Source organism: Bubalus bubalis, chromosome 3, assembly GCF_019923935.1.
Source record: "Bubalus bubalis isolate 160015118507 breed Murrah chromosome 3, NDDB_SH_1, whole genome shotgun sequence".
Lineage (NCBI taxonomy): Eukaryota > Metazoa > Chordata > Mammalia > Artiodactyla > Bovidae > Bubalus > Bubalus bubalis.
In genome coordinates this window covers 31,120,826-31,134,446 of record NC_059159.1, presented here as the reverse complement: position 1 = coordinate 31,134,446, position 13,621 = coordinate 31,120,826, and the positions used below count along the sequence as shown (strand labels likewise).

The following is a 13,621-nucleotide window of genomic DNA, read 5'->3' as shown; positions in this document are numbered from 1 at the left end:
ACTCAACACTCTTAATTAATGAATCCTCTAATTAAACCTTTTCCTTCACCCTGAACTTTAGCTGAAAATATAAGGACAGGCAAGATGAAGATGAATCAAACTTGAATTTTTCTTTCTGCTGAAGAACAAATAAGGGTACTCCCATATAGTTTGTTTCTAGAAGTTCTCCAGGATGGAAGGAAGTCATCCATCCTTCCACATAGCAGGTGTGGCATACCCATTCATGGGAAAAGGAGGGAGGAGCTTGTGATAAGGCAGACAGTACAGCCAAATGGTCCATAGGCTAAATCCAGCCCAGAGATATGGTGCCTGGAATTCACATTGGTTTTAAACAGTGTGGTCTAAAAAGACCAGAATATTTGACATTAAAAAATTCAGATTTCCACCTTATCTTTTTTTTTTTAATTTTTTTGATTGGACCATTTTAAAACGCTTTATCCATTTTGTTATAATATTGCTTGCTTTATACTTTGGTTTCTTGGCCCTGAGGCATGTGGGATCTTTAGTTGCAACATTAAAACTCTTAGTTGCAACTTGTAGAATCTAGTTCCCTAACCAGGGATTGAACCCACTCCCCTGCATTGAAAAATGAAATCTTAACCACTGAACCACCAGGGAAGTGCCTCCACATTACCTTTTAAATAGTTATTTTGGGCAATTTGGGGACCAAATTATTCCAGGGCAATAACAAACTAAGCTGAACAGAGGCTGATTACTATTATGTAGAGAATATTCACTACTTTTCCACAATCTCCACTAATCCCTATTGTGCTAAATATTGGAGTAAAGTGTCAGCTGTCAAATATTATTGTCTTCACACTTTTTTATAATAAAGAAATATATTTCTGTGACCCATTCTCATCAAAGGCAAGAAAATAAAGGATTGTGAAGGCCATGCAATTTAAGAAAAATGACATCAAGAACACATCTCTGTTGCTCTCTGTTTGCTGCAGGTGTTTGAACTTATCTCTGGTGCAGGAGAAAGACCTTAGTCAGGAAGCTGAATCCAGGCGCTAGTCTTAGTCCAAATTTAGTATGAGGGGATTTCTGAAGGAGGTACAGACCTGATCTTGGCCTCAGTTTTTTTCCCTATAAATGAAAAGCTTTCGTATAGGGCCTTCCCTGGTAGGCCAGTGGTTAAGAATGTGCCTTGCAGTGCAGGGGACGCAGGTTCAAGCCTGGTCAGGGGACTAAGATCACAGGCCACAGAGCAACTGAGCCCACTCGCCACGACTAGAGAGTCCATGCACCACAACGAAAGATCCCACAACTGAGACTCAACACAGCCAAATAAAAATTTTTTAATCTGTTTTTTTTTTTAATTCAAGTGTCCAGATTATAAGAGAAGAAGTAATTAGATATCAGATGTCATGGAATTGAGTTGAAAGCTGAAGATCCAGGTTCAAGAAATAATGAAGAACCAATACACTGGAAGGCACTTGGCAGCAGAAGTAGATGTCCAAGAGAGCAGACCAGGCAACACTGCCAGCGTGGACGCAGTCCCCGGCCTTTTGTGGGCCTTTGCCCCCTGTTCACTATGCACAGGTCTAGCGGGTGATTGGCCATGCTTGGAGTCAGTGGCCTTTTCATCAGTTGCAGAAGCCAAAAAACAGGCAGATCTGGGAGAAGGAGCCCCTGAGACCCCTTTTATCTCCCACTGCAGAGTGGCTCTAGTGGTAAAGAATCTGCCTGCTAATGCAGGAGACAGACTGAGACCTGGGTTCGATCCCTGGGTCAGGAAGATCCCCTGGGGAAGGGCAGGGCAACCCACTGCAGTATTCTTGCCTGGAGAATCCCATGGACAGGAGCCTGGCAGGCTACAGTCCATGGAGTCGCAAAGAGTCGGACACAGCTGAAGTGACAGCATACGTGCAGAGTAGACATCTGGATGTCCAGTCCCACCAAGACTAGACATAGTGCGGGAGAGGTGATGCCTCAGAAGGAATCATCACTTCCCCTCCGACCCCTTGCTTTGTGTTGGAAACTTCTGCTGACCCAAGAGCCCCCTGAAACCCAGCATCAGAACCCCAGGGCGGGATAAACCATCGGAGCCCTCTAAGCGGCAGTGATGTGACAGGCAGAAGAATTAGTTGAGTTTCCACTGGTCGACTCGGCCCAGAGACTAAGTAGATAATAAATCTTGACAGCCCACTGAGCCATGAGAAAGGGCCCCCTGGGAAGTTCAAGGACACCAGTAAATCATTCTCACTGTCTGCTGATGAGAGGGACTGGCTTCCGGGTGACCACTACCAGAGGTGGAATCGGAAACAGTGACCTCGGTGTTAACAGCTGAAGGGCCGATCCTCAACCCCGGCACCACTGCATCCTCAACACCCACAGATGCCTCTGCTGTTGGCTTCCCGAGAACATCTCTGCAACCCAGCTCTGTCCTGTGCACTCTGTCTCTTTGTTCAGCTCAGGAATGCAAGAGGGGAGGAGAGCAGCGCCCCCGTGGCCTCTTAGCATGAGCCACCAGCAGGAAGAAATGAGGAATGTAAGAAAAAATATCATATTTACCAAAGCTTTGTTTTGAATCACCAGCCACCTGGGGTAGCAAGCAGCTGGAAGCACATTATAAAACTATTGCAGTATTGAAACAGACCTGTAGGGATAGAGCATACACAGCAGTGCAGAATGTCTCAGATGCAAAAACCATGAACCTTTGGAGATTTCAGAATAATTTTTTTTTTTTGGCCACTCTGGAAATATCCCAACCTCACACCATTCTGTTTACTAAGTGTCTTGGGGCTTTTTGTTGTTGTCTGACTCTTTGTGACCCCATAAACTAAAGCACTCCAGGCCTCCCTATCCCTCACCATCCTCGGGAGTTTGCCCAAGTTCATGTTCATTGCATCGGTGATGCCATCCAGCCATCTCAGCCTCCAACGCTCTCTTCTCCTTCTGCCCTTGATCTTTCTCAGCATCAGGGACTTTTCCAATGAATCATTTGTTTGCATCAGAGCTTCCAGTTCACAACCGGAGCTTCAGCTTCAGCATTGGTTCTTCCAGTGAATACTCAGGGTTGATCTCTCTTAGGACTGAGTGGTTTGATCTCCTTGCTGTCCAAAGGACTTTCAGGAGCCTGAAACTTGAGGCTTAACTGGTGTTTAAATGAAAGGACATGGAAAGCCTGGTTGGCAGATCAAAGTCTTCCCCTTGCAGAAGGGTCTTGTTTATTGTCTCATGTTAACTTGTTCTTTATTTGGGCCTGTGAATTATCAGTAAGAAACTTCATCATCTCAGAGGGAACTGAGCCACTGGAGGAGCTCAGGTGTGACGTTACAAGAAATGCTGTCTTGGATTATAAGTAGAAATGTGTATATCTGGTATTTTTTACAGGCCACAATGACTGTGATGATGATGATGATGGCCTTTGCCAGAAGGAAGCGGAGGCTGTAGAGGAGAGAGCCGACCTGGCTTCATGGACCACGGCTTCCACCCACCAGTCCCACACATGAGGAGTAGGGATTAGGCTTCCAGCTTTGTGTTTAATCTGATCCCTGAAGTCATCAGATTCTGTAAGCCCAAGTTAACAGGTGTCACTTAAACTATTCAATTTATACTTCCATTCTAGAGTTCAGAAACAAGAGCCGTTTCCAGGTTGTTCCCTTGCTTTTCCGTCCTGTAATTATCAGAAATGGAAGAAAGGATGTAATGGGTGCTTTTCTTCCCCCATGGAGATGATGTTGAGTTATTGAGCTCCACCTTATGAAGAACCACAAAGAAATTTATATACAGATGCTTAGGACAGGGTGGTATCTGGTATTGAATGGGTTGAAAACCACGACAACCCTAAAGGGATAAAACATCGTTCTGCTCGTGTGAAGAATCAAGCAGGCCTGGATCACCCATCACCTAACGGGAGCATCCTGAGTCCATTTTAGGGCTGTGTCCACAGTGACCAGGATGAAAGGCAAAAATTGGTCATGCAGGGGAGTTCTGAAGGACATGATTCTTATCATCCCATTCAGATTTGATGCCATGAAGACACATCTCTGAAAACCATGACATCCGACTGTCTGGGTGAGCATCTTTGTAGACTGCACCAAAATTTCCTTTGAACTCCCCCGTGCCTCATTTAACTATGATGAAAGTCAAATTAAGCTGACTAAAGCCCCACACACGCTACAGGGGGCCTCACCCTTGGTGTTAAGGATGCCGTACCATTCGCTCCCATGAAAGCAATTTCTGATAATCAACCCGGATGCTCATCCAGCAAAACAGGCTGGTTGCTCTGTGAGTCATCAATTAACAACGACGGAAGCCTAACTCTGACAGGAGTCTCTCTCCATCACACAAACCTGCGCTTTGAAGCGGCACAGGGTTGTCAGGAACTGGCATTCAGAGGTTTCTGTTTGAACGGGTAACCTCTCATCTCAGGAAGACATTCCAGGGGATGTCAGGGCTGTCATCGGAGGATCCAGCTGCCACCGCAGCTCCCAGATGAAGAGCATCCTCGTCCTCTTTAGAACTGTCCATCATCCACTCTCCTGGCAAGGTTTGCTCGCCAGTTAGTAAAACCATCCCAAGCAGCAGTGACAGGGGTAATTACAACAAAAAGGCACTCCTGACACAATGTTTTTAAATAAAAAAAGAGAGGAAACAGGGAGAAGAAAGCTTGCTTCAAAGCTCTGACTTCAAATAGATTCAAAGAGGACGACTTTAATTCCCTGCGTGAGTTTATTTAGTGCCCATCTCCTGGTCTAACGGAGTTACCGGGATAAGATAAATCCCTGGGAGGCGGCCCTGTCTGATTGCCACAATTCCATAAACTCTGCATGATTGCAGGGAGGCTGAAGGCCTGGTGGTCCAGGGCATGGGCTGTGGACCTCCCTCTTCTTCACGGAATCACGGTCTTCAGCACAAGGAGTGCATTCAAGGCCACACCGCACCAACTTCTCCCCAGCCCGACATCCTTGTTGCTTGCTCTTGCCTTCACTTGAGTATTTTCAGTGATGACGAGCTATGCTCTAAGGCAGCGTGATCTTTTTTGAACGGCTCCATTTGCTCAAAAGTTCTCTACGGGAGGCTGAATAAAGCCTGTTTCCTTGTGGAATTCACATGTTGGTTCCAAAATAAGGTAAAGTCATCCTTCAACCAGAGATGGCTGCTGTACTATCAGTCCCCGGGATAAACAGCCTCAGGACCAACAATGGTTCCTTACAGGGGTCACTCTCCAAACTGTTCTTCATCAGGGTTACTTCCCCGGAGAAGACTAGGGCAAGCATCTGTCTCCTTCTCAATCCCAAGGAGTGCTGTTTTCAGTCATGCGTCCTCAGGGGCTTTGCAAGCATTGTCCAAGTCTTGTTCACTGAGCACAGGTATTGTTATTATAAAGTGCATGCATGCATGCTCAGTCATGTCCAACTCTTTGCAACCCCGTGGACTAGGCTCCTCTCTCCATGGGTTTTTCCAGGCAAGAATACTAGAGCAGGTTGCCATTTTCTCCTCCAGGGGGTCTTCCTGATTTGGGGATTGAACTTGTTTCTCTTGTGTCGCCTGCATTGGCAGGCAGATTCTTTATCACTGAGTCACCTGGGAAGCCCCATTATTATAGAGGATGGTGACCAGCTTGGTTCGTTCTCCAATAAACTCCAAGAAATAGGGGAAGGGTGACAGTGTTCACAGAGCACTATTTACAATAACTAGGGTGTGGAAGCAACCTAGATGTCCACTGACAGATGAATGGATAAGGAAGATATGGCACATACATACAATGGAATACTACTCAGCCATAAAAAGGAAGGAAACTGGGTCATTTGGAGAGATGTGGATGAACCTACAGTCTGTTATACAGAGTGAAATAAGTCAGAAATAGGAAAATAAATATCATGTATTAACACATATTTATGAAATCTAAACAAATGGTACCAATGAACCTATTTTCAGGGCAAGAATAAAGATGCAGATGTAGAGAACAAACTTATGGACATAGCAGGAGAAGGAGAGGGTGGGATAAATTGAGAGAGTGGCACTGACATGTATCCACTACCACATATAGAACAGACAGCTAGCGTGAAGCTGCTATACAGCACAGGGAGCTCAGCTCAGTGTTCGGTGATGACCTGGAGGGGTGGGAGAGAGGTCCAAGAGAAAAGGGACATATGTATATGTAAAGCTGATTCACGTTGTACAGCAGAAACTAACACAACATTGTAAAGCAATTATACTCCAGTAAAAAATAAAAAAAAAAAAGAAAAAAGAAAGAAGGGCGAGTGGTGAGAAAGTTAAAAGAAAGAGCAAACAACATCTCACAGAGTGCTTGGTCATTTCTTCATTCACTCCAACAGAAATTGCCCATTCAGTTAGTAAATTCATATTGATTAGAGAATAGCTGCTGGGAAATGGAAGATAACTGACACCATGCTGGGCGCTGCTGGCTGTTCTTGGGAATTCTACCATTTCCGAGGAACTCTTGAGACACAGGGACTTCCAGGGAGGAAGGCTCACCTGCAGCTTTCTCTTCTTGCATTGTGTCACAGCGCCAATGATGCTCTCCATGGATCTTAAATGTCCATTTGTCTTTTCATGCCCATGACCTACACCTCCAGAGGCACCCACTGCCTGGATGTCCACATCCCAGGGGTCCAACCATTTGAAACCAAGTTGACTTGTCCAAGAGGTTAAAAATCAGTCAAACCGCTGTTGACATGGGCTTTGACTTTGTTCACTCCACAGACTGATGCGACCAGCTAGACTTCTGTTGATCCCCGCCCCCTCCTTTGCCAATTTTGACACTGGAAGACAAACAGGAATAGATCTGTCCATTTGCCTGGAGCCCCAGGTCAGTCATGCTAAAGCCAGAGACACTAGCAGAGGTAACAGAGCAGGCTGTTTGTTGTTTTGACAGAGCAGAGAGGGTAAGGACGCTGAGGATAGTTCATTTAACCTGCCAGTGTCCTCGCGGGAGACAGATGTTTTCGGGAACAAGAGCCAGAAAAGCAAGAACCTCGGCACAAGGCCGGACTGTCCTGTCCACATCAGTAGTTAAGAGACTCGACCCCCAGCACTCAGGTTCCTGAGGCTGACAGATGAGGGGCTGCCATCAGCAACACAGAGCATCAGGACCGCTGGACCCCAGCCTGGTCTCCGTGAAGCACCAAAGTCAGCCGTCCTGTGATTCATCCAAATGGAAGCCCAGACAGTCGGGGAGTCTGTGACTCACAGTATCCTTGTGAGAAATGGGCCTGGACACGGTACTACCCAGCGGATTCAGCCTAGGTGAGTGATGCCTGCTGCGTCTTGACGACGCCATCGATTTCCTCACACTGTGTCTCTTTTCTGTGCTGCACACAATCTGTGCTTTGAACAATCTCACAGTTTCCAGAGAAGGAGCAAAATGAATGCAAAGTTCCCACATGGATATTTAACACTATTTTAAATTTACATACATGCATTAAGTCTCCTACATATGAACTTTCAAGTTGCGAACTTTCAAAGATGCAGACGTGCATTCTATCAGCGCCAGGCGTAATGACATTGCAGCTTGCCCTCCGTCTCCTCTGGCTGACAGTCCTTCAGCTCTACCATCTCCCACCTCCTCTTCCTCCTCCATCAGTAACTCTTCCTGCCTCTTCATTCAATGCAGCCCATGTACTCAGGCTGTTGTACTATATTACTGTACTTTTCAAGGTGCTGTACTGTAAGATTTAAACTGTTTATTTTTTGTGTTTGTTTTCACGTATTATTTGTGTGAAAAGTATTATAAACCTACTACAGTACAGTACTATATAACTGATTGTATTAGTTGGGTACCTAGACTAACTTTGTTGGACTCACAAACATGTTCTCAGAGTGGAACTCATTTGTATGTAGGGAACTTAGTGTATATATAAATCATATACATATATGTCTTATTTTTATTGTACATAATAACATATCTTATGTATTTTTATTAGCATGGACCAGAGTTGGCTTTTTATCAAAATGATTCATGAAATAACTTTTAAAAATAAAATGATCCATGAATGTCCTTCCCTTCCCTATTTATCATCAGCATCTCAGGGGCTGGGATGGTGTCTCGCCCACCTTGGCACCTCTCAAGTATTCCAGGATGCTTTCTCATGCACTGAAAATGTTCCATCAGTGCTAGCCGAGATGTCAGCTCAGCTCAGCGGGTCCATCCCCACCATGCTCTGTGCGGTCTTCTTATAGCACTGTTTACTATCCTAATTTCCTGCTTATTATCTGGGTTAGCCTGTTTATCTTCCTTATCCTGTCTTTTCTGTCCATCCCCGCATCCCAGGAGAGGAAGGCAATTCTCTTCCTCCCCATAGCAGCCACCTTCCCTCAAAGAGGGATCTTGCAAAGCTCCCTCTTATGTCCACATTGACTCCACAGCACTCCAGGAAATTACTTTAAACATCATCTGTCAAACACTCCCCTTTGGGGAGTTGAAAATGGTCATTCAGTTTTATGAATAAAGGATGCAATTTGCTTCCTCCCCTACCTAAAGCTTTAAACAGTAAATATTAACCGAAAACAAATTGCAGTTTTCATATGAGCTTGGAAGGCTCAGATGTATATATCTGAATGCATATCTTCTTCTCCAAACTGCTCATCACTGCACTGAATCTGTACTTTTTGCCAGTTTGGTTTATTTCTCCCATTTGTCCTGACAAATAAAGAAGAAATGTCTCTCTGCTATCTCTGTCTACTTCTTCTCTAGTTACTGCTGATGTCTCCTGGAGAAATGCAGTAACATGTAGCCAGTAAATAAGTTCTTTAGAGTAATTCACCAAAGACGTGTTCCTCCATCAAATGGATGCTCTTACAAATATAACTTATGAGTTTCTAGATCCATCTGCCTATTAGCCTTATAAAATGCTCAATTGACATGCACAGTGTCCTATATTAGTAGATACTAAATTTTCGTTGGTTTAATGAATGAAAGGCCTATTCTAAGGGTCCTTCATCATGTAGTCCAGCCCTGACATCCACCGGTTTGCCAGTCTTTCTTCTTACTTCCAGAGTAGAGTGTCCCTAGGATGTCTTTACAACATCTATAATCAGGTATCTGCTTAGTAATTTGGCAAACATTTTATTCCGGTTCTATATAGCACTTCATAGGTTGCACAGATGGTTGTTGAATGAAATGAATAGCAGAGCCTGGAGAGATCTAAATACTATGTCTCATAAGAGAGACTTGAAGGACAGCAAGATATTAATCCAGAAACAGAGTCTCTTGTGATATAAGGATACCTATCTAAAAGAAACTGAGGGACTTCCTTGGTGGTCCACTGGCTAAGACTCCGCACTCCGAATGCAGAGGGCCCAGGTTCAATCCCTGGTCAAGGAACTAGATCCCACACATAACAACTAAGTGTTCGAAAGCTGCAACTAAGACCCGTCACGACCAAATAAACAAATAAATACTAAAAAATAAAAAAGACCAGAGGAGATCTAAGTGTGAGTTCTGAAACACTTTGGCCCGTGAGGTGGAAAAATGACAGGGATTGAGTCAGTGGAGAAAGCAACATCCAGTGAGTTGGGGGAAAATGAAGACAGGGTGGTGTTTGTTTTGAAACCAAGAGGGAAAATGCTGGTTTAAGTTAAGATGAGGGATGAGAAAGGGCTGGTGAACTTGGAGAACACTGACGGCCTTGACAAAGAGGACGATGAGAGACAGTGGAGCTCGGCCTTATCACCACGCTTATACTGGGCTCGCAGAAGCGGGATGGGGAAGGGATGGGAGGGCTCGTGGAGAAGACAGCACAGGAAAGGGTCAGTCCTCACGTTTGCCTTCCAGACCTTGCTCATAGAGCTCTTCACAGATGTTGTCCGGGAGGACATTCACAGGATTAGAGCTTGATGACAAGGATATCCTCAACAAGAGTCAAGCACCATCTATGAAGGATGCTGGAGAGGCCATGTTTACCATGGAAATACCTGGAGTTTTGATTTTTACAAAATTATAAGATCCTGGACTCTGATCAGTGCCCAGAGGATGAGCCCCTCCTACACATTTTCTTTGTTTTTATCTTTTCGATTTTATTTTTAATTGGAGGATAATTGCTTTACAATATTGTGTTGGTTTCTGCCACACATCAGTGTGAATCGGCCTTAGGTATACATCTGTCCCTTCCCTCTTGAACCTCTCTCCCCCCTCCCTCCCCATCCCACCCCTCTAGGGTGTCCCAGCTCTGGCTTTGGATTCCCCGCATCATACAGCAAATTCCCAGTGGCTGTCTATTTCACCAACTGTAATGAATATGTTTCAGTGCTGCTCTCTCAAATAGTCCCACCCTCTCCTTCCCCCCATTGTGTCCAAAAGTCTGTTCTTTATGTCTGGGTCTTCTTTGCTGCCCTGCAAATAGGTTCATCCATACCATCTTTCTACATTACATATATATGTATTAATATACAATATTTCTCTTTCTCCATCTAACTTACTTCACTCTGTATAATAGGTTCTAAGTTCATTCACCTCATTAGAGGTGACAGACCAGAGGCTGATGTCATTTTGAGTGAAAAGTTATACTGAGCTGATGAAGGCTTTTTGCTGGCTGTACTTGGAACTCTTTCATTTCTTAAATTAAAAGAAAATACTGTAGCAAACTATTATATACAGGATGGATAAACAAGGTCCTACTGTTCAGCACAGGGGACTATGTCCAACATCCTGTGATAAACCAGAATGGAAAAGTGATATGTACAACTGAGGCCCTGTTGTACAGCAAACATTAGCACAACACTTTAACTCAACTCTCCTTCAGTATAATTTTTAATGCTGTATAATACTTTTGTATGTGACTGTCCCGGCTGAAGACTTAGAGAAGTCAAGAGAGCAGGCTCTGCTCACCTGACCCCCTTACCCCCTCCAACCTCCAGCACACAAACATACCCTAACCAGCCATCATCTCTTGTAAAGCTCTTTGTTTGATTTTTTTTCTTTTCTCTTATTGAAAGTTTTGTTTGGGAGTCCAAGATACAAATCTATTCTTCCACCTAGAAGGGGCTTCCCTAGTAACTCAGCTGGTAAAGAATCCGCCTGTAATGCAGGAGACCCCAGTTCAATTCCTGGGTCAGGAAGATTTGCTAGAGAACGGATAGGTTACCTACTCCAGTATTCTTGGGCTTCCCTAGTGGCTCAGACAGTAAAGAATCCACCTGTAATGCAGGAGACCTGTGTTTTGATTCCTGGGTTGGGAAGATCCCCTGGAGGAGGGCATGGCAACCCACTCTAGTATTCTTGCCTGGAGAATTCCCATGGACAGCGGAGCCTGGTGAGCTACAGTCCATGGGGTCACAAAGAGTTGGACATGACTGAACGACTAAGCACAGCACAGAAGAGTTCTTCAGGACTGTCAGAATTCTATTTCCAGTGCTCAACTTCCTACAGGTGAAATTTCATAGCACTGTGCACATAACTCGAAAACAATCAGAAAATAGTGAAGGAAGCACATTGAAAATCTTTCTCTTCTTTGTTCTGGCCACTTACAGAATAGACCAAGAGCCAACAATTTTTTTAAGAAGCATCAATTGTCTGGATTAAGGATATATCAATGTAATTTGTGTGCTAAATTGTGTGCTAAAAATCCTTTCTTTAAAATATAGTATGTCTGAGATGAACAATAGCCAGAATTTTCAGCTAGTTGATTTTTTTTAATTCCTCAGCATTTATAATTAATTTTTTTTAATCATCTAGTAAGAAACTCCCTTTTAAGATATGTATCAGTCATGCAAGTAAAACTAAACAGATTTCTCATCTCCTCTCTGGGCCTGTTGCCAGAATTAGTCATTTTATTAAAAAGCTATTTTCATAGTGCTTCTGGTCAACTCCTCTGTTTGTTCAGGGTATAGGAATGTGATGTTGTTATGAGAGGGGTTAAGAGCCAGGCTCTGGATTCAGACTGCCTAAGTTCAAATCTTGGCTTTGATTCTAGCTGTGTGATTCTAGGCAAATTGCTCAACTTCTCTGTGCTTCAGCCCTTCTTCTGTTTAAAAAAAAATGAATTACAGCCACAACCTCACAAAATTCTAGGAAGAATTACACAAGATCATGCTATATACAAGAAATCTCTCAATTCCTCCCTCTCTCCCTCCCCACAACCTTTACATGCAGGTGTGTGCATGACTGTTGTTGCCTTCTTCGTGACCAGGTTATTTCTAGGGCAATAACACTGGAGCCCAAGGAGAAATGAAAAAGTGAGAAACAGAAAATGTAGATCAGATAATATGTTTCCCTCAGTCATTAGGACCTTGTGTATCTTTCTGTGCCTTTTTTGCCCACTTGGAAAATAGAAAACGTTTGCTAAGATCTTCCCTATGATGTCTTCTCCTACAGAAATATCATGGCAAGTTGTTATTGAAGCTCATATCTATAAGGAAGGTTAAAATGCAGTCTTAAGTAGTGTAGGGGGGGCTTCCCTGGTGGCTCAGAGGGTAAAGCATCTGCCTGCAGTGCAGGAGACCTGGGTTCGATCCCTGAGTTGGGAGGATCCCCTGGAGAAGAAAATGGCAACCCACTCCAGTATTCTTGCCTGGAAAATTCCATGGACTGAGGAGCCTGGTAGGCTACAGTCCATAGGGTCGCAAAGAGTCGGACACCACTGAGTGATTTCACTCTTTTTCACTTTAAATAGTGTAGTGAGCCTGAATATTCAACACAGTTATTAGAATCATCTTAGAGCCAGGGGGAAAAAATTGATGCCACATTTGAAAGGCTTTTATAAAACCCAAATTTGTACTAATTTAGTAAAAAGTCAACTATCCCAATGTACATATTTATTGCAAACCATTATAATGTTTCAACTGAAAAGTATATTTTCTATTAAAAGCAAAAAAAAAAAATAAAAAAGCCAAGGCAATTAAAATAAGGCTTTGTCAGCCTGTACAAATGTAAGGGTGAATGCATAATTTTCCTGACATGTTCATGCACATAAAGTAGTTCAGAGAGCTTACCACCTTTGTGCTCCTCTTGAGGTTAGAGAACCCCAAGTTGAGAGCCATTTGCCCATTAAAACCCTGAGTCAGTGCTGATGAAGCAATAGTAGGTTGGCCCGAAAATGTATAAGCAATAATGATATTACTAATCATTTACAACAGCCCACGAGGGACTTCGGAAATAACCTCAAAGCCATTAACTAATGACCTGCCTTTGATAACATCTCCGGTTCTGAAAGCTAAAGGTTAGAGGTCATATGCCAAACTCATGTTGAGAGAACGACATGGCCTGGCAGCCAAGTCCCTTCCTGAGCAGGGCCCTTGACGCCTACCTGCTTATCCGCCTGTGCCTGCACTTCCAGAAGATGGTAATCTTTATAGCCTTTTAACATGTTTGTAACAGCTTTTTTTATTTTCATTAAAACTACTGCTCAAAGCAGAAAACTTGGAAACTACACAGGAAGGCACAAAGACAAGATGTTATCCACAATCCCACCATCCATCCCCAGATTATTTTATAACGTTTCTGGGTTTGTCTCTTCCATTTTTCAACCTACCGAAGGATAAAATTTTACTTGAATATCAGCAAAATGTTAACACCATTGTTTCACCTGTCTTCTTAATCACAGCCTGCCATAAGCATGTTTCTATAACAATAGATATTTTTACACGGTTGCATATACTTTAACTAATTCCTTTCTGTTGGACATTTAGGCCGTTCTGAATGTTTCGCTTC

The 13,621-nt window shown here is 43.6% G+C and overlaps 1 non-coding gene across 1 annotated transcript; it reads left to right on the top strand.

The window, feature by feature from the left end:
* Positions 1 to 9,225: 9,225 nt before the first annotated feature.
* On the top strand, positions 9,226 to 9,298 carry TRNAR-CCG. Its single transcript has one exon. It is a non-coding gene; the product is annotated as a tRNA-Arg (tRNA).
* Positions 9,299 to 13,621: the final 4,323 nt, after the last annotated feature.